Raw genomic sequence first — 21,094 nt, 5'->3', positions numbered from 1 at the left:
ATCTTTAATGACATTAATTTAATATATTTTTATATCAATAAAAATAAATTAAATTAGTATATTGATAATTACAATACATTATTCAATTTTAATGAATTATATTTTAGTATTATTAATTATAAATTCTATTTGAATCGATATAAACTTTAATTACATTATATGAAGAAATGTATAACTATATTGTAAAAAAAAAACATTACGTGTTAATAAAGCGTTTATAAGAAATATTTTAAATATAATTTCAGCCCCTATATTTTTAGATTTGTTATTTAGTTGTACTCATTATCAATTTTATATAGTCCATGTTTTTTCAATAAATCTTAAACATAGTTTCTATTACTATTTTTTTATGATAGAATGTGTTCAAGTGTACAAACTACAAGGGGTAGGACACAACCCAACAAATTACACATTAATGATGATATATTTTGTAATTAATGATTAATAAAAATAAAAAACTATGTAGATAATGAATATTAAATTCATTTTGTTTTCTTTTAATATTTTAATTATAAAATATTATTAGAGTTAAATAAGAGAGAATGTACTACAAGGTTAAATTTGTCTAAAAATTTGTAGAAATTTAATTATGAAATATTGTTTAAGTTTAGGTTATTTATGAAATATTGTTGGTGAAGTAGGTTGATTGTTTATATCCTTCCATTAATTTTTTTTTTCCTTTTTCCTTTTTTTTCCTTAAAATAATTGAGAATTTCTCTATTATTCTTAGTTTTTTTCCCTCCACGTTTGTAATCTTTTACATAATTATTCATTCTATTTTTTTAATTTAATAATATTTAGAGACTCAATTCAAATCTAAGATATTTTTTATGAGTTTATAATGTCTTTAACAAGTTGAGTTGCGCTAAGATTGACTTCATTCTATTTAGACGCTAGTTTTTAACGTCAATCGCCTGTAGGTGATAGATTTTTATGCAAAATTAAAATACCAAAATAAAATATTTTAAATTGGTAGGTTTTTACTAACAGTAATGTTTTCAATTTTTTATTTAAAAGAAAAAACTTGGAAGTCAAAATTTAATAAAGAAATGGATTGAAAAAGAAATGCTTTAGATGTAGATAGATACATGACGATACACGATTAACATGCTTATTCAAATCTTTAACCTTTTTTAAATTATGGTCAGTGAAGTAGTCTATCAAGCAAAATATTTCAAAAAAGAAAAAATTTATAAGGTTTTGTGTTAGTAGACAAGGATTTCCCCATCATTCATAGTTTTATTTTTATTCACATGACACATAGTTTTATACGTTTATTCTATTTATTTTTTAATTCAACAATATTTGGAGATAAAAGATTTGAATTACAGATCTTTAGGTTAAGATTACAAGATCTTAATTAGTTGAATTATGCTCAAGTTGGCTTCATTCTAGTTTCTTTCTTTCTTTATTATTTATTACGATCAATTTTTATGTCAATCATAAAGGTAAAACGATCAAGATAGACTTTTATGTACAATTAAGGTACCAAAATAAAATATAGTTCTCCAAAAATGAGATAAAAAGCACCCCAATTTCCTAATGTTGTCTTACCTTTTGAAGAGAGTAGTTTCAAGGCCAACCAAAATTCAAGAAAACAAGAAAAAAGTGGTTGCGAATTTGACATTATCCAAATAATAATGTAACTTCCACATCCTAAATTAAGAGTTTTGAAAGTCTTGAGATATCTTTAATTTCCCCCTTCTTGTCTACACCACACAGCTAAAGACCTTGAAATAGCCAATGCCTCCTCTCCTTAACCTTTAAAACACAATCAAACCCTTCTCTGCTAAATTTAAATTTTCATTGGCAAAGCCGACCACACATACCACACACACAAACACAAACACGGAGCGAAAAAAGAAAAAAAGAAAGAGGCAACAATGACGATGATGAATTCATGTAAGGCACCAACAATATTGAAAAAGGTTAGGATTGTCTCCACGACAATGATAATCATTGCTACTCTTAGCATTGTCGTCCTCTTACTTCCAATGGGGGTAGATGCGAATATTCCGATGGTCGGTACGATTGCTCAATGCATCCAAGGGTGCACAAAGTCATTGTCAAGTTTAACTCCTAGTTATTGTATGACTGTTTGTGAAGCTGAGTATAGGCCCCTAACAAGCCATAGAGAGAATTCTCATCTTCATCATCATGATCATAATCATGATAATGATGTTGATAAGCATCATAATATTGGTGATGCTATTGTACCAAGTTAGAGTGTGTGTGGTGTGTACTCTTTTAATTCATTTCCCATTGTTATTATTATTAATGGGATTATATCATTTTATTTATGCCTCTTTTTCTCTTGTAAGCTCTATCTAAAACCCATTTGTTTTTTGTTATAATGTGTTCATCTCAAATTTGCCCTATTATTATGTTGCTTTTTTTTAAAAAAAAAAAAGAAAAAAGAAAAATAGTATCACCAAATGTGGGGTGAGAATTCGAATTTCTAAGAGTTGAGACCTGAATCAAAATGTATTTTGGAGGTCGAAGTTAAATGATATATTTTTTTAGATAAGGGTCAAAACATAAATAATATATTTGGGAGCTAGCGTCAAACGTAAATTATGATATATTTTTGGGATGACAAATTTAGTCAAAATTATTTCTTTGTATGCATATGATCTTTAGTTTTATATCTCTAAACTTCGATGGTTATTAATTAAAACTTTTTATACTAATAATTACAAAAATTTAAAATACTAAATTTTCATGAGTGAATCAATTTATTAGATCTATTAGTTGGTATTTTATAACTTTTATTTTCACTTGACAAATCAACTCAAAATGACTCAAATAAGATAATCCTTTGCTCAAAATTATATTAGAGTAACAAGAAAAAAAAATCAAGTACTTAAGTAAGGGAAAAATTGAGGAAGATAATAAAGGGTCGTTTGATTTAAGATTTGTCATAGATGTCTGTTAATAAAAAATGTTTGAAAAAATAATATTCATGAAATTGCTAGGGATGAAAAATATTACTGTACTTAATGAAGGGATTAAATCCCACAGCGGAAGTGAGTGATCGCTTTGCTTCGATTTTGTTTAAAATTATAATACAAAAAAGAGGAAACATGATCAACACGTAATAAGTTAAGTCTTTCCATGAATAGTATTGTGATGCCATCATCAAGTCTTTCCATCTATTCTTTTGGCTAGAACCGGTTTGTGAGAACTAGATTTTTGAAAGAACAAACAGAATTTGTGTTTACGTGGATATCTTTTTAGAGAAAACTCTTTTCACTGTAAAATATTGAGAGTGCTCAAAATGGAAGTTATGAGGGAGAGATCGTCTTTTCTTGTAGTGAAAAAACTATTCTCATAGACAAGAGTTCAAAACTCAATCAGGATGGAGATCGAGTTACATGATTATCCTGTGAAATATTAATCCCTTCAGTCAACGGTGTCACATATGTAGTCTAATCTTATACAAACTCATTGTATAGGATACCCCCAATTGTATGTCTTTACTGTTAGGATTTATGCCCTAAAATCTCGTGTCCTGTAGTTCGTAAACAGTTTGTATGAACGCTTGTGATGTATAATATATGTATAATATAATATATGTTCAAAACTTAAGCATGTATGTGGTGACATACAAGTGGATCATGTCTTAAGCCAAAATGATCTGTAGTATATGGATATATGAGGGAAACCTTATCCTGGTAACGCTACGGATGCGGTCTGCTTTTGTGGAATGGTCACAAGTGTTGTGACTTGTCACAGATGGTTTAATCCTGATCATTCATGTAGGGGACATGCGAGCGGGAGCGTCCTATACACAGAGTTCGTATAACACCTGACCACGAAGTGTTAACGTCTCGTTATATAACACTATTCATGATAGAGACTTCACTTCACTAGGATGACCATAGGTAACATGACCTCAATCTTGAGTCAATCTTGAGTGAATTGGGAACTCTTGCTATTGAGGGCGATCTTTTGATTTGCATGGGTGCAAGTGGCCAGGTCGCCGACTCAAACCTACCACTTTGGGGATTCGTCTGATTTGGGAGCTGGGAACTCAGCTACACAAGATGGAATTCACTCCTTCCCTGAAGCAGCGACAAGTAGATAGATAGCTCCCTTAAGGACTGATTCTAGGGCTTGAACGATGTGGCGCCACACGCCTTCTCTTGGCCCGAGAGGTGTTTACATATAGTTGGACTATGTTGTATTGTTCATTAGAGGAATCAGTAGTACTTAAGGAGTGAGATGTAACTACATGGGCAAAACGGTAAATTGGCCCAGCTGTACTTACAAGCATCTGTGAAGGGTCATCGTACTCATGATTGGTTATATCCGATGGACACAGAAATATATCTGTAGTAAGAAGAGTTCAGCTATTGGTCTTTAGTGGAATGACTGGCAGTTAACGAATGATAGATCTCGTGATTAAAGAGTTTAGTCAGCTATTCATGTATGGTTGGAGCTTCGAGCCACAGGTCCATAAGGTCCCCTTGGTAGCTTGGATAAAGTTGAGAGTTAGTTTTTGGGTAAGTTTGAAATGTTCAAATTGACAAGAGGGAGTTCATTATATATGATATAATTGAATTGGTTAATTGTATATGATATATTTGACTAAATATATGAGATACATTATTTTGGAGGAAATTAGATATAAATATTATTTATATCAAGTAGAGGAGAAATTACTATAGTAGATATGTGATATCAAATTATAGGTTAAGAATATAATATGATTATATTCATTATTTAATTAAATAGGCAGTTGTGAGATAATTGACCAAGAATTTCTCCTGAATTGTGCAAAAGTGGGAAAATTGATTTAAGTTCTTGTAACTGAAGAATAAAATGAAAATTGTTTTCATTTTGTGAAATTACGTAGAAAAATTCGCTCATCATGTGAAAACTTTACGATCACTTAGTATTGAGAGGCTATGCGATAGCGCCCATCGTCCTAAATGATTGCACACATGTGCACTAAACGATCGCACGCGATTTCTAAATGATCGATTACATTTTCTAAATGATCGCTTAGCACACCGGCAGACCTAAACGATCACTTACTATTTACTAGATGATTGCTTAGTAAAACCTACACGATCGTGTACCTTTCTTTAAACGACAAGCACCCGACTATACGATAATCATCTATTATCTCCCACTTACTTGTTCGTACTACACGATCGTCTTTTCCTCCTCCCTCTACCAATTCCATCAAAGTCCACCCTTTCGATTCTCACTCCGAGAATACTGAGAGCTTCGAGTGGTGGTGTCGTCCCCGGTTGCTGTTCTTCTGTGCACTGCCGGTGTAGACGACCATGGTGCTGCTAGGCAGTTATTTGCTGGGCGATAAGGAGCACAGAGGAGTTACTTCCACTGGATTGAGTTCGATTGAAGATTGTCTTCAACTAGTATGTTTACTTAGTCTTTATATATTTTAATTGTTAAAGCATGCCTATAATTAGCATTATAATGCATATCTATTTGTTAGAATGTATGTGTGGTAATTCGGTCCCAATGAAATCGAAAATATCTGAATGCGCTCATGGATACTCTTGTTTAAGAGTTCCTTCATTTACATGAACGATTTGGATCACATTATTTGTAGCACTTACAATATTTGTAACGATTACAAAGTGGTCCGTATCCATAGTGTTACTAGGATAAGGTACCCAATCTTAATCCATAAACCCTTTAGGTTATTACTTGAAACATAGTCCACCTGTATGTCCAATACATATTGTTTCAAGTCTCATGAAATAACCTTGGAATTTTCCCATAATGAAGAATTAATTATTGCATATATAAAATAATCAATTATTATATCAAATAACTAATTAACTACCAGACTTTAGGGCATAAATCCCAACAATCTTCCATTTGCATTAAAGCCAATTAGCTAGTAAGTAAGACATGTATCCTAGGACATGCTCTATACGCAACATGTTCTCCCACTTGCCTTAATGCATAAGTGACATGTCGCATAGTCCTAGACATTTTAGGCAACCCTCACACAATTTAGTCTAGAGAGTTCTTTTATATAAATTATATGTCATAAAACTGTCTTGGTTACTACCATGATACTTTCTTTCATTTGACTTTACCCTAGAGTTTGATGTTTTCTAATATCCTCTATTTTAGTCTCTGTGCTACTATTATCTCATAAAGTACTCCTATAAACTAATTCATATATGAAAAAACAGTTTTCAGATTTAAGGATATATTATGATTAAAAACAGTTTTAAGATTTAAGGATATATTATGATTACATGAATTATTGCTTCACAAGTGAAATAATTGTCTTTAGTCCATATTATGTGATAGCTTGTAAAAATACAAGCTATTGCAACCTTTTACTTAGAATTATGAGGGTTGATGAGCAGAATATGCATTAATATTACTAAGAATTCATGTGGAATAATGAACTTGCGTTGATCAGCACTAAAAATCCCCGCTAACCTTATATCATGCGTTATCTTACGTCAAAATGTCTATTTTGTAGTTGTCGCGGGAGTCGATTGCATGCGTTGATCCCAAACCATCGTAAAATTGATCGCATGCATTAATCTTAATGAATAAAAGTTGGTCACATGAAATACTGCAACTACAGAGTGATGGCCGTGATAGAAGGATGATCACAAAGTGGGTGGAATGCGTTGATACTTCAGAAGAAACAAACATGAACACATACCTCGGGAGTATCAAAGAGATAAGATCATGATGACATTCTCACCTACTGCATCAGAAATGGTAGTGATTCAGAGTGGGATTATCAAAACTGTTAGCGATTGAGCTCTATAAATTCAAGCATCCGGGACTTCTGCCTTGGGCAGATTCCTGTGATCATAGACGAGAGCATGAGGAAGAAAGTATTTGAGATTTCTTCACTTCCACAACTTCCTCTGATTGACCATCAGAGCTTCATCAGAGATAGATCTCGAGAGGGAATACTTCACTGCCCATCCATTGCACCACCGAAAACCTTGACACACATCTGATGGAAGCGAGAGATTACCTACATCTAGCCATCTCTCTCTTCTCACCTCTATATTGTATTGCATTTTGGCTTAAAACATTATTACATTTTGTAATCAATACATCCCTTTAATTCCTTCAACATCATTTTCATCCTCTTCTTCTAATTTACCATCTTTTTCTTTTATCGCAATGAGTTAAGCGTAGATTGTAAAAGTTATCGCATACTCAATCATGCGACATAGAGCTATGATGCATATAGCAAAACATTGGGAGGTGTACGTTGCACGAGTATAGTGAGTCAATCTGTTTTCTTAGTGCGAGGTTATCGTAATGCTTGTCTATGAGCGGAATAGCTATAACCAACTCTCTGAGAGGGTAAGTAGTTAAACTCACTAAGCAAAGTAAGCAATGTTTCTAGAGATAGGAATAACCTTATGTTCAACGCAACCATGCGTTATAGAGATTTAAGTATGTGGCTGACCACCGTATGCAATGCGTTAGTGTGGCAAACTGGAATTACCCTTGCGACCAAACTTAAGGACTTGGTGACATCTCCTCCACAACTCTACTTCTCCATGCATCTTATTACGCGTTAAAAGTTTCCGCATCTCTACAGATTCTCATAGTCAAACTTCAATTGTTCAGTCTGTTTAGCTAGGAGTATGAGTAGCGCATAGTAGCCAACTTTTTTCTTTTTATTTTTATTCTCCGCCTCAAACGCATTACTTTACAATCATCTTTTAGTTGCAAGTCCCCATGTTCGACCTTCGATCATCCCGAGAAACTTATGATCCTGTTATACTTGGCGAGAGAGCAAAAAAACTTGTGACAAGGACGAATGGTCATTATATACACAATCAACACATAATGCATATTCTTCAAATTAACGTATGACAACGCATATCCATTAACACAAACAAATTAAAATTTTCCTCCCAATACTATGCCAACCAGGATAAATCTTAACATGGATTTCTCTAAATCCTTGTAGGACCTAGTGTATCTTGTCAAAAATCAAATCTTAGACACCATATACCTAAATATCTCATTATCCATAGATATTTTGAGAAAATTTTGAATTTTATACTGCATGGTCATATCATTGATTTAACCAATATAACTAACCAATTATACATTAAATGTTAATTTAGTCTCCTTTATTAACTGTCTCCTACTTAAAGAAGATAATTAATCATATATCCTAAGCACTTGAGGTGTCTTAAAAAACTTTACTTAGACTTTATCATTTATATGTTGCTAAAATTTGATTTACAATATTATAATTTCTCGCTCGAATCATTTGTAAGAATGATTTTAACTCAAATTTAACTCAAAATATGTTATTATATAAATACCATAATTGTAATCTATTAAAGTGAGTTGAAATGAATGTCTTAGTAAACCAAATTTATATATTGTAAAATTCTAACTAGTTTTAAATGTACTAAAAAATAATAAATTTAAATTTGAAATAATATATAAACATGCTTATTCCAAAATTTAAAACTCAAAATTCAAATATTTAAATATATATATTAAAATTTGAAATTTGAAAATCAAAATAATATATAAAGCTAAATATTGAAAATTTTATAATACAAAATTAAACTAATATCCTACTATATAAATATAGCAAACTTTAGAAATATGATGAATAAAACAAAAGAAAAAGTAAAAAAAGAAATATAATAAATAAAAACAGAAAAAAATATTTAAAAGAAAAAAAAAAGAAATATTTCTAAAAATAAAACAAAAGGAATATATCATTAAAAAACAAAAAATATATATATAATATAAAAATAAGTAAAAGAAAAAATTGCATAAGTGGGATTCGAACTCAAAACTGGAGGGAGTAAAGAAGGATAACTTGGATGCACGTTCAAATACATATTGAAACAAGAATAGGAAAAACCACTTTGTGTAGCTTTTCGAATTTGATTTCATTTTTAGAAATATTTCTTAAATTTTAGAAATAAGAAACGAAAATAATTATCAAATAAATCCGTTTATTGAAAAATGAGAAATAGAAACAAGAAATAGGAAATGTTATTAAAAAAAAAGTCTTAATAACTACCATTTTGTGCATTCACTTAATTTTGAATCGATAGTCTTTAATTACATTATATGAAGAAATGTATAACAATATTGTAAAAAACAAAACAGTACGTGTTAATAAAGCGTTTACAAGAAATATTTTAAATATAATTTCAGCCTTTATATTTTTAGATTTGTTCAATTTAGTTGTACTAATTACCAATTTTATATAGTCCACATCTTTTCAATAAATCTTAAACATAGTTTCTCCTACTATTTTTTTTTCTTTGTTATTTTTTAGAATTTTTTTAATTATCTATTAATATTTTTACTATAAATTTTAAAAACAAATATTCACATATTATATTTTCTTATATGGAAATTATTATTATCTTAATATTTATGAAAGTATAAAAATTAAACTAACAACATATGAAGTAAAATTGAAAACACTTCAAATATAGGGACTAAATAGTACTTTTAATCTTAATCTTATTAATTTCAAACTCATTTATAATTACTTTTCTAAAATTAAAATGCACATTTAAAACACTTTTAAAAATTAAATTATCCGGTCAATTTTCTTAAATAAATAAATAACAACTACTCATTCACATAATTAAAAGCCTTTATCAATTCTCCTAATTAAGAAAATTTACTAACGCACACAATTCATATAAGTACTTTTTAATTTTTTTTTAAAAAAACTTGGTTAGCCAATTGTAACTTAAATGTTTAGCTATGTTACGTGTGACTTTTTTATATTGCTCGTAATGAATTTTTCACTTCTTATTCAAAATTATCTCAAATTAAATATATGTATTCAACTAGCCCATAGCATCACTGCGATGCATTGCAATTTATAGGTTTATTTCAGTATATTGGAAAAAGATCTTGTGAAATATTCTAGTTAGTTATTGAATCATGTGAAAATAGAAAGAAATCTTGTTCTTGATCCTTGATTTTGGCGTTTATCTTTGTATTTTTTGTGCTTTTATTAAGGATGGGTTGAAAATGGTAGAATTTGAGATTGTGAATGCAGTTGCAATTACATAAAATTGTGCAAATTTTTCCATATATTTGAGGATCAAGTTAAAAAATATAGTATTTTTTCAAATTATTGACAAAAATGGGGTATATGGGAAAGTATTTTTAAAAATAGGTGGGAGTAAAAAGTATTGACAAAAGTAGGGTAGTGAAATCGTGTACCACGATTACCATGTGGCAAAATCATGTATAGGGTACACGATTAACGTTTAATCCAGTCAGCACCACGTCGGCTAATTTGGTTGACCGGTCACACGAGACTCGTGGACCGAGTCCACGATTGCCATAATCGTGGACCCGATCCACGATTTGTTTTTCTTTTTTTTTAAAAAAAAATATATTGACTAATTATTTTTTTTAATTGGAGATGTACAACAATATTAAGACTTTAGGACCGGGTCTACAAATTTCTTCATTATTCAACTTAATTATATATTTAATCTACAATGAAAACATAATTATTACACTCATATTAAGAAAAGAAGATGTCATGATGTTAAAGAAGATTTACAATTAGTTCTTTAATTTGAAAATAAAAGTTTACATTAAATTTAAAGATGACCCCCTGGCCCTTACCCCACATGGGGGTTGTCTTCATGTCTCTCTAAATTAGGTTCACCCTGCTGTCGTTGTCATCTACGACGAATATGTCTTCGATCGGCATCAACAACATTAAATCGTCTTGTTTGTTGAATAATACCTTCTATGTTGACCAATGTTTGCTAACACATTGAACCCAACTCTGGTAAGACTGTGGTAAGTTGTGCTGAATATTGTTGTACATCTCCGATAAAATTATTCTGTACAATAAAAAAAATAAATATTAAACAATATTCATATCATATATATAGAAAATATTTGATTTTAAATCTCTTACTATGCAGTAATAGTAATCGTCATCAGGTGTGATAAATCGTCTCGTGATTGAATCGTACGAGGAAAAGTAGTTATCTGATACAGCTGACCCATTTGTTAATTCTCCCTATGCACAACGATCATGTCGTCCATGCCAATAGGATATATATTCTGCGTGGATTTGACGCTAGTCTTGGTCGTGCTTACCTCTCAAATAAATCTGGTGTAGTGCTGGAAATGTATAGGACAATGAAGGTATCGTTTGTCGCAGACCAAATTGTCTCAACACACGATTTAGATAATGTCACTCTACTATATGGAAGCATATAAGAGGACTAATGGTCAACCAGATGTCTGCACCATCACGACAGTAATCAGGTAGTGATGACCAAATCTGTTGTGTGTATGGCGTCCAATAAATCTAACAAAAAAAAAAAAAAAGATAAGTATACATTCAAAATGTTTTAAATATTCATTTATATATACATTTGTTACCTAATTGTGCATCAGTCTGTCAAATATTTTTCGGTACACGAGCAACGTATTTGCTGACTGTTCAGAGGCAATTAATACACCACTCCATCAAAAATTATAAAAAATACAATTAATTTATATTCTTATATAAAATGATAACGAAATAAATATATAAATAAAATAATACTTGGCACTAAGTGGACGATGATCTGGGGCATGTAACTGGACTTGTGGTGCTATAATTGGAAATCTATCATAAGCCCAAACCTGTAGAAATATCAGCGGCCCCGTTATTTCCAACGCTTGTGCATTGATAGCCCAACAAAGTTCTCTATACAATCATGCAAGACATGCACCACCCCACGAATACGTACCAACATGCTCAAAATCAGACAGTAGCGAGAGGAACATGAGATGCACTAGAGTATTTGACTTGTCAACAAATAAAAATCCTTCAATAAGTTGCATAATATATGCTCATGCATACCTGTGTATGTTGATGTCGTCGGCATTGGGAGGTAATTCTGGAAACTGAGACGCCAACCAGGGGATACTCAATCTTGACCCTTTCAGATCATCTGGTGGAATGCCTAAGAGCTATTCACAAACACTCTTCCAATCATATTGTAGTGAACCTGTCAACACTTGCCCGTCCACTCGTAACCCAAACTGTATGACAACATCTTGCAACGTGATTGTACATTTCTCACAAGGCAGATGAAATGTGTGAGTTTCTGGTCTCCAACGCTCAACTAGAGCAGAATGAGGTGCCAATCAAGCTAGATAAATCTGATTTGTGTAACCCCAATAAAACCTGCCTGTTCAACGTAGGGAATAATGCGGTGATCAAATGGGATAATATGTTGTGCAGATGCCTCCCTTCTCCAACAACTCAAAATTACTGTAGAAGAGCTATCCCATACCGAATGTGAACGATGCGTATTTTGTTGATATAGTTGTACAAGATTAGAAGGACCAAGCTCTATTACCTAAGAAGTTCAAATTACATTACATAAAAAATCCATTACATATAAGATACATAAAAAATACATAAAATGATACAATTACATGAAAAATAAATTCATTACATAAAATGAAACTATTACATAAAAAATATAAATACATAAAAGATACAATTACATGAAAAATACAAGTACATAAAATATACAATTACATAAAAAATATAAGTACATAAAAGATACAATTACATGAAAAATACAATTACATAAAAAATATAAATACATAAAATATACACCTAATGACTCGAAGACGAAGCACCTAATGTACGTTGTGGACAAGTACGTATGTTATGTCCTTCTCTCTTGCAAATTGTACATCGAACTTTTTGGCTTGCCTCTCTCCAATCCATTTCATTATGAATGCGCGTACTTTTTGGCCGACCCTGTTCTCTTAGTAAGTCCACATTTGGACGAACTTCTGTAAATGATAATTCTGGCCAATAATATGGGTGTTCTATTGGATGAAAGTGACCTTCATAACATCGCTTGAAATTGGACAATTTGTAGCATTCATCAATAAGTGGTATGTATATCAAACACATGTAATTACAAACTGTAATTACATGAGAGCATGGAATCTTGAATGACTGCCACTTATTACAAGAACATATTCTTTCTTTCAAGCTCCAAACTTGTGTGTTGTTCTTTATAGGGAAAAATCATACTTATGCCAGTTTGTACTTCAAAAGTTTGACTTTCCCTATCAATAGATGTCACCGTATGCACAGATACTCGTTTTTCCCACCTCTTAAGTTTTCTCAGGGCATATTCTGTATACATTTACCCACGATTGAGTGCTTTACTGATTTCTTGTCTTCGACATTCAAAATACAGTATTGTGCGATAAAACGTTAGCCTAACCAAAGAAGTAATTAGTAACATTCTAGCACTTTTGAAAATACCAGTCATGCATTCAACTGCATTGCTTGTCATCCACCCATAGTGGTACCCACCGTCATGTGATTGGGTCCATTTTTTCAAGTCAATATCTGAAAAATATTGAAGGCATTCAGGGTTCAATTGTTTCAATTCTTTCATGCATCAAATGAAATTACGCCTTTGGTGTTGATTTCCTGCCTTAAACACCAAATCTTTTAGTTGCTTTGATTTATATTTCGTATTGAAATTACTGGTAACATGGTGAAGACAATATCGATGGTACGCTCTAGGTTCACTCCAACCAATTTTCTCATTATTAATTGCAGCAAGAATGTCTTTATGTCTATAAAAAATCAAGCAAATACCATCTCTTTGAGTAACATATTCACGCAATGCCACAAAAACCATGACCAACTGGACGAATTTTCACCTTCAACAATAGCAAAAGCAAGGAGAAATATATGCCTGCTTGCATCAATAGATAAGGCAGTCAATAATTTCCCCTTATACTTTCTGTAGATATGAGTTCCATCGATCTGGATTAATGGCTTACAATGTTTAAACCCTTCTCTTGCAAGACCGAAGGACCAAAAAATTTGACAAAAAATAGTCGTACCTACACATCAGATGGAAGGAAATACCAATCTGTTCGTGTTCCTAGATTGTAATGAACAAGAGCACTCAACCAATAAAAAAGCTCTAAATATGATTTCTCCCAATCGCCAAACACATCAACACTTTTCTCTTGGCTTGCCACACCCGTCTATAATTAATATTATAGCCATATTTTTTTTAATTGCTTCTTGGAGTAGGGCCACAGGTACCCTAAGATCAGCTCTAACCAAATTTTGGATTTGGATACTCATAAAATTTGAATCAAGCTGTGAATGATCCTGTGTCAATTCTGAAAACAAACATGAGTGTTCCTCTTGAAGTTTGGTGATTTCGAACACCCATGAGTTTTTATGCCGACATGCCCGTAACCTCCAATCACAACCATCCCTCCATGATTTATATCTGACATACCAAAGATCTTGATTTGATTCCACTACAATAATCTCGTAGTGTTCTGTCACACAATATTTTTTTACAGCAAGATTGTAAATCTTTTTTAGTATTAAACAACATTTCTTTTTGTTTTTTACTACAATTATGTACATCTATAGTATTAAACAACATTTCTTTTTGTATTAAACTACAATTATGTACACCTATACTCCTTTCCTCCAAAGTAGACCCTAGTTCACATGTTGAATTTGTAATTTCCCAATCTATTTGGGTGAACATATCCGATGGTATCAACTCAAGATCATGTTCCCCACTACTATTGTTTCCAAATAATTCATCAGCTTCAACATCAATACCACTATCTCCATCATTTCCAAGTTCAAGAATCACTAAATCTTCATGACGCATCGACATATTTATTATGATTTTTTCAATTGTTATTGTTGACAAAGTATGTTAATATGTCAACCCAACAAAATCTAATTTCAAAGTTCAACATATAAGATCTAAATATTATATATTTAAATCAACTCAAATCTAAGATCCATAAACTTTATACATTTAAATCAGCCCAAATCTAAGATTCATAAACTATACATTTAAATTAGTCCAGATCTAAGATCCATAAACTATACATTTAAATCAGCCCAAATAAAAACAAAATAATATATCCATGAATCATACATTTAATTCAGCCCAAAAGCAATCTTCATTTTTATAAACATATACATATATTTCTAGGTTCAACCCAACAAATACATAATCATCCAACAAATTAATCATAAAAAAAAAATTAGCCCAACAAATATGCCAACATAATCATCTAGAAAAATAGCCCAACAAAATCTAATTTTTAAGTTCAACATATATCCAAACATAAATCATGGATCCATAAACTACACATTAAGCTCAGCCCAAATGCAAACAAAATGATATATATATGAAGATTATACATTTAAATCATGGATCCATAAACTATACATTTTCGAACTTGATCCTCATTTTTATAATCAAATACATATATTGGGAAAAATTTTTGAAAAAACTTTACCTCAGTGAAAAAGAATGCTTCAGATGAAGAAAATCCTTTGGTAGATCGACTCACGGTGGCAACAACAAGAGAAAATAAGGCAAAGCGGAGGTTTTCAGACGATGTTTAGACGGAGGAAGATCGAAGTTTTCAGAGGAAAAAGGTTTCGGATGGAGGAAGAAGAAGGGTCGTGGCGGTTTAATGGAGAAGGAAGTCGTGTACTGGAAGGTAATCGTTAACCGGGTACACAATTACCTCAGTCAACGCTGCATGACTACCAAATTGGCAGTCTACGCGTGCCAGATCAACAAGCACTCATGTACCGGGTACACGATTCAGGCTTAATCGTGTACCAGGAACACGATTAAAAAACCTATTTTTGTCAATCTTTTTAACCCTACCCTATTTTTGTTAATATATATTAAAATAAAATTATTTAAAAAAAATCTATATATGACAAGAATTTCAAGTTTCAACGAATATAGAAAGAATTTCTCTGAAGATTCCAGTCTTATTAAAGCACGATTTGACATGAAATAGACATACCATCTCAAGTTTTCTTCTCAAACTTTCAATTCAAGCTAATGTTATTTTATTATTATTATTTTTTTTTTTTGGCTTAAGAAGTTTGTGTTGTCGTCTTGGTCAATCCATTTTTTTTTTATTGAGGGTGCTAAGATTCGTACTCTATCCTTGATAAAAGTCATTAAATTGGGTTGATTAAGGAAAATATTGTAGTCTATTCTTTGCAGTCTAGGCTAGTTTCCTTTCCAAGTTGTACTTTTGAAGTTCGCACTTAGGCCACATTTACATCGGGAGAATAGGTATAAATCAATTCATTTCGGTTTGTGGGCCCCATCGATTTACTTTAGCTTTTGTTTACACATCTATTCGTAATCGTAATTAAAAGTGGGATCCATCGTACCATCCGTAATGAAATCTTATAATATGATTGAGCTTTGGAAGGTCCTCAATCCAATTGTGTTTAAATATGCGGTGGGACCCATATATTTGGTATGAATATTTGTGTCTCAATTTCCATCATTTTCCTTTTAAATAAGAAAATACCGGTTTACAGATGGAATTATCGGTATCGAGTTCGACCACTTTAACATTTTATAACACCATTTCTTCGTCTTACCGATTGAAACGCACACAAAATATGTGTTATTTGCTTTAGATTTAGGATTGTTTTTAATGTGTTTTTTTATTAGATTTGACGTATTTGCTAATGATTTCTAGGATTTTTGATTGACAAGTGAATTATATTCAAAATAAGCCAAAAAAATGACTAAATTAGGCTTAGAGGAGTTTAAACCAAGCAATGAACCAAAGAGAGTGAAGAAAATAGAGGAAAAATGCTATGTATCAAAAGGTAAGGGAGAGTTGCAACGCTACACCGTCAATGGGTGTTCAACGCAAAAAGGCAGTAACTACACTTTAGGATGCAGTGTTGCAACGCTAAGCCTGAGCATTACAACACTTCGATAGAATCAGACTGGTGTTGCAATGCTGTCGAAGCATCATGACGCTAGCTTTCTTTATTTAAAAATTTTGATAATTTTGGCCAGGATTTTGTGCCAAATTTGGACATTCTAATTAATTGGGCGACTTTGAACACTGAAAGGGGGATTCTGACCTAATTGGAAGATATTTAAGTCAAAAAGGAAAAATTAAAGACCGATTGTGAGACCATTCAACTTTCTGACGTGCTAACGGAAAGAATAGTGGCGATTTCCACTAGTGGAAAAGCCTTATGGACGAGATTTACTCCTATTCTTTCTTCTTCTCGGCACTATCAATATTGGGTTTTATATCCTGAAACTCGCAGTTTGTAAAGTTAACATATTCTATTATCAATAAAGATGTTATTTAACATTTCTTCAATAACAATTGTATTTGTAAAGTCTAAATCTAATAAACCAAGATCCATGGCTAATATATGAATGCTTGAACTTTATGTAGAGATATAAAGATGGATCAAGTTCGAGTAAATAGCCAAAACGGTCTATAGTATATGAATAAGGTTGGGTGCCTTATTCGAGTAACACTATCAGATGCGGTCCACCTTGTGGTTATTACAAGTTGTTGTAAAGGTGTTACAAACGAAGTGATCCTGATTCGTTCAAGTATTGACATGAGAAGTGGGGGCGTCCTATGTAATGAGTGTGCATAAGATCAGACCAAGAAATAAGTCACTCTTACTTTATAATGTTGTTTACTGTCTAAGACTGACTATTTCGCTTAGATGGCCCAGGTAACTTGATCTTAATCCTGAGCTAACTATGAACTCTTGTTTATTCGAGATTATTCTTAGATTTGTGTTGACATAAAATTAGTGAATGCAATTATGCGATGCATGTCTTAAGTTATGTGTTGGTTCTCATACGTCGGTGGTCATGCAATAGAATGGAATGTATGCATCGATCTCATATGCAATGACCATTCATTCCTGTCACAAGTTTTCTTGCATTCTTGCCAAGTATAACGAGAACGTAAGTTTCTCGGGTGATCTGAGGTCGAACTCAGGGACTTGTAGCTAAAGGGTATGCGGTGATATGTTTGCGGCGGATGAATAAAAGAATGATGGGGGTTATAAGCTATATACTACTCCTACTCCTAACTAACAGACAAAGCAGTGGGAATATGAATGAGAGGTAGAGACACGACAACTGTTAACGCGTGTAAAATGCATGGAAAAACAAATGAAAAGGTGATGATATCTTCACTGCAACATTAAGCTTCACCGCAAGGGCAACCCCAGCCAATATAAGCTATGCGATCATGTTATACACACTTGACGTAGACGCATGCGATGTATATGCGATAGTGTCGAGAAGCCTATTTCTAAGCCTCCATAACCCGCTCACGTGCTCTTACACATAAGCGAGATGACCGCATACCACCATATCCTGCTTAAAGGGTACATCCGCTGTATAGTAGCAAACAAAGCTTATTCCTAAGTTCTCCATTCTTGCTTATGCGATCAAATTCGCTCTCCCGAGACTTAGATTTGGTTTTTAGACTACTCTTCCAAGTATGCCTAAATGATGAATGATGCGCTCATAAGACAAGGTAATCGCATAAACCTGGCTGACGTAAGATTATTCTTATTCCTAGTGAACACCTGTTTACATTGCTTAATGCGACCAATCACTTACCCTCCCGGGCAGTTAGTTGCTGCTGATTTTACTCATAGACAAGCATTACGTCCGCTTATAGACAAACGTTGCTACAGCTTCACACTAAGTAAATAAGGTTTTCTCACAACACTCACACAACGAACACCTCCCGATGGTTTGCTACATGCTTCATATTCCTATGTCGCATGATTAAGTATGTGATACTCTAACAGTCTTACTAAATAATGCAATGAAAGTTAAGGATGCTAAGTAAATGAAGATGGAAATGGAGTCAAAGGAAAATATAGAAATGTATTGATCACAAAATGTATTAATTCCTTAAGCCAAAATGTAATACAATAAAAGGAAAGAAGAGAAATGGATGGACCAGCTGGAAGCAATGTCTTGCTTCTAACAGATGTGTGTCAAGGCTGCCGGTGGTGCCATGGATGGGTGGTGGAGTAGACTCTCTCGAGCTTTAAGTCCAGCGAAGACTCCGGTCGTCACTTGGAATGATTGAAGGGGATGAAGAACTCTCAAGCTATCTTCTCACGCTTTCGTCTGGATTACAAGGATCCACCCTAAGCCAGGAAGCCTCAGGCAAAAAAAAAAATTTGGATGATTTAAAATTCTGCTCAACGGCTTCTATTTATAAAGCTTGATCGTCGACGACATTAATGGATCTGCTTTGAATCTGACACTCACAGCTCAATTGTCCTTTTCTGAATCTCTGCTGCTAACGATGTGGTGGATGAAATATCAACATCATCTTTTTGATATTCCTAGTTTATGGCTATTGTCTGTAGCCGCAATCTCCTAGCGATGACCACATTCGTTTGACGGCCGCAAATTCTATGCGATGGACGCATGCGGTTGATGGCTGCAACATCTAGGCGATGGACGCATGCGGTAGATGGGCACAACATCCATGTGTGTAGCGTATGCGATCGCGCATGCAATCATCTCCGCGATAACCTGGATCCCGCATATGCGATCAATTTCTACGGTTGCTACAAAAATAAACAATTGAACGCATAATAACGCATAATAGTCAAGATTGTTAATGTCGATCGATGCAAACTCTTTTTCTCATGAATTCCTAACATATTCGCCGCATATTCTACTTAACAGCCCTCATAAATTTTAAATAAAAGGCCTATAATGACGTGCATTTCTGCCCATCATCACACCCTAAACTTAGAATCATGCTTGTCCTCAAGCATGCGTTATACTCAAGAAATTCACAACTCACCCTCAGGTTTTCGTTTGCGATGACCAGCCTCTCAGAATATAATTTACACATACCTCTAACCATGGCAGCAAAGCTCTCCTCCACTTCGGCTACTTCTTCAAAGAGATCTTTTCTAAGTTTAAACCTGGCAAGCCTCTGCTAAAAAACTTTTTATTCATTCCCTGCAACTTTGCATTCATCTTTTGAGAACGCGTTCATTCAAAACAATTCAAAGCTTTACGATTTCTTATTAGAATGCGGCGTTGAACCTGGTTACGCTCATCGTTTTGGCTTGTCTCATGTGTGTCATGTGGACAGCCAACTTCGGTTGCGTGCCATATTCAACTCAACTCTTGTCTTGGTTAATTTAGCTTATGCCAGACAGAGGAGTTATGCTTATGCATTGATCCTGGTAACTTACTTTCGTTTTGGCTTGCCCCCACGTGTATCATGCGAACATCCAACTTCGGGTAAGTGCCTTTCACAACTTAACTCTTATCAACATGGGTTTCCCCATTGCATTAACAGTTGAGTTGTTATTCCCAATTTTTTTTATTTTTTTTGTATAGAAAATGATCACAATATAGTGAACACAATTCTCCAGGATCGCTGCCACCCCAAACTTAAAGGTTGGCAACGCTCTCGCCGCAAAGCTAAAGAAAAATCAACAGAAATGTGGTAACAAATGTTTAAGCAAACGTTTGCACAAAATAAAACTTAGACTGTCAAAATTTGAAGAAGTTATTAAAAGTAAGGTGAGCCTTGCGATGCTTAGTTAGCGGATGTAGTGAATTATACGTATCATCATAGATGCATCGCAAAGGGAAGCAATCGAACAAAGAGAATTTCAAAAAGGATAATGCATAAAAGATAACAAGAAAAGAACCTTGAATAGAACACACTTACGATCATGCTTTGGAATTCATGTGGTCGAAGCCATGCATTGAAGAATGGGGAGAATTTTTCTGTTGTAACTGCGCACCGTGGAGAATTATTCTCGCACTTACAATGAGAAAATGCACCACAACGAAGGAAGCAACCGCATATCCAAAATAACAATAAAAATAAACTAAACTAAGAAAGCAAGGTAAAAATAGAGTAGAAGACGTCCCTGGAGAAATTGGAGTGATTTCATCGCAAGGAGTCTCCTATGTAGGAGATTTCTCTCAACTGCTTAGGTCAAAGGGCTCGCCTTGACCATTGGAACTTTCGGCGATTGTTGGGCACATGTTGGCCACCATGTTCTTAGACTACCTTCAGCTCATGCGATTGATTGCTCTTCTATATAGGGGTCAATACTGGCTTTCGACGCATCGCCTACACTTCAATACTGTTTGCAACTTGGTTGCACAAGCTACAATACTCCCAAGGTAAAAAGGTTGTCTGCGAAAGCACAAAACTCAACAAACTATTAGCTGCCAAGTCCCCGGCAATGGCGCCA

The sequence above is a fragment of the Benincasa hispida genome, chromosome 9 (genome assembly GCF_027475165.1).
Source record: "Benincasa hispida cultivar pf3 chromosome 9, pf3_genome.v1.1, whole genome shotgun sequence".
Lineage (NCBI taxonomy): Eukaryota > Viridiplantae > Streptophyta > Magnoliopsida > Cucurbitales > Cucurbitaceae > Benincasa > Benincasa hispida.
The sequence above is the reverse complement of the archived record's forward strand: the minus strand, read 5'-3'. Positions refer to the sequence as shown.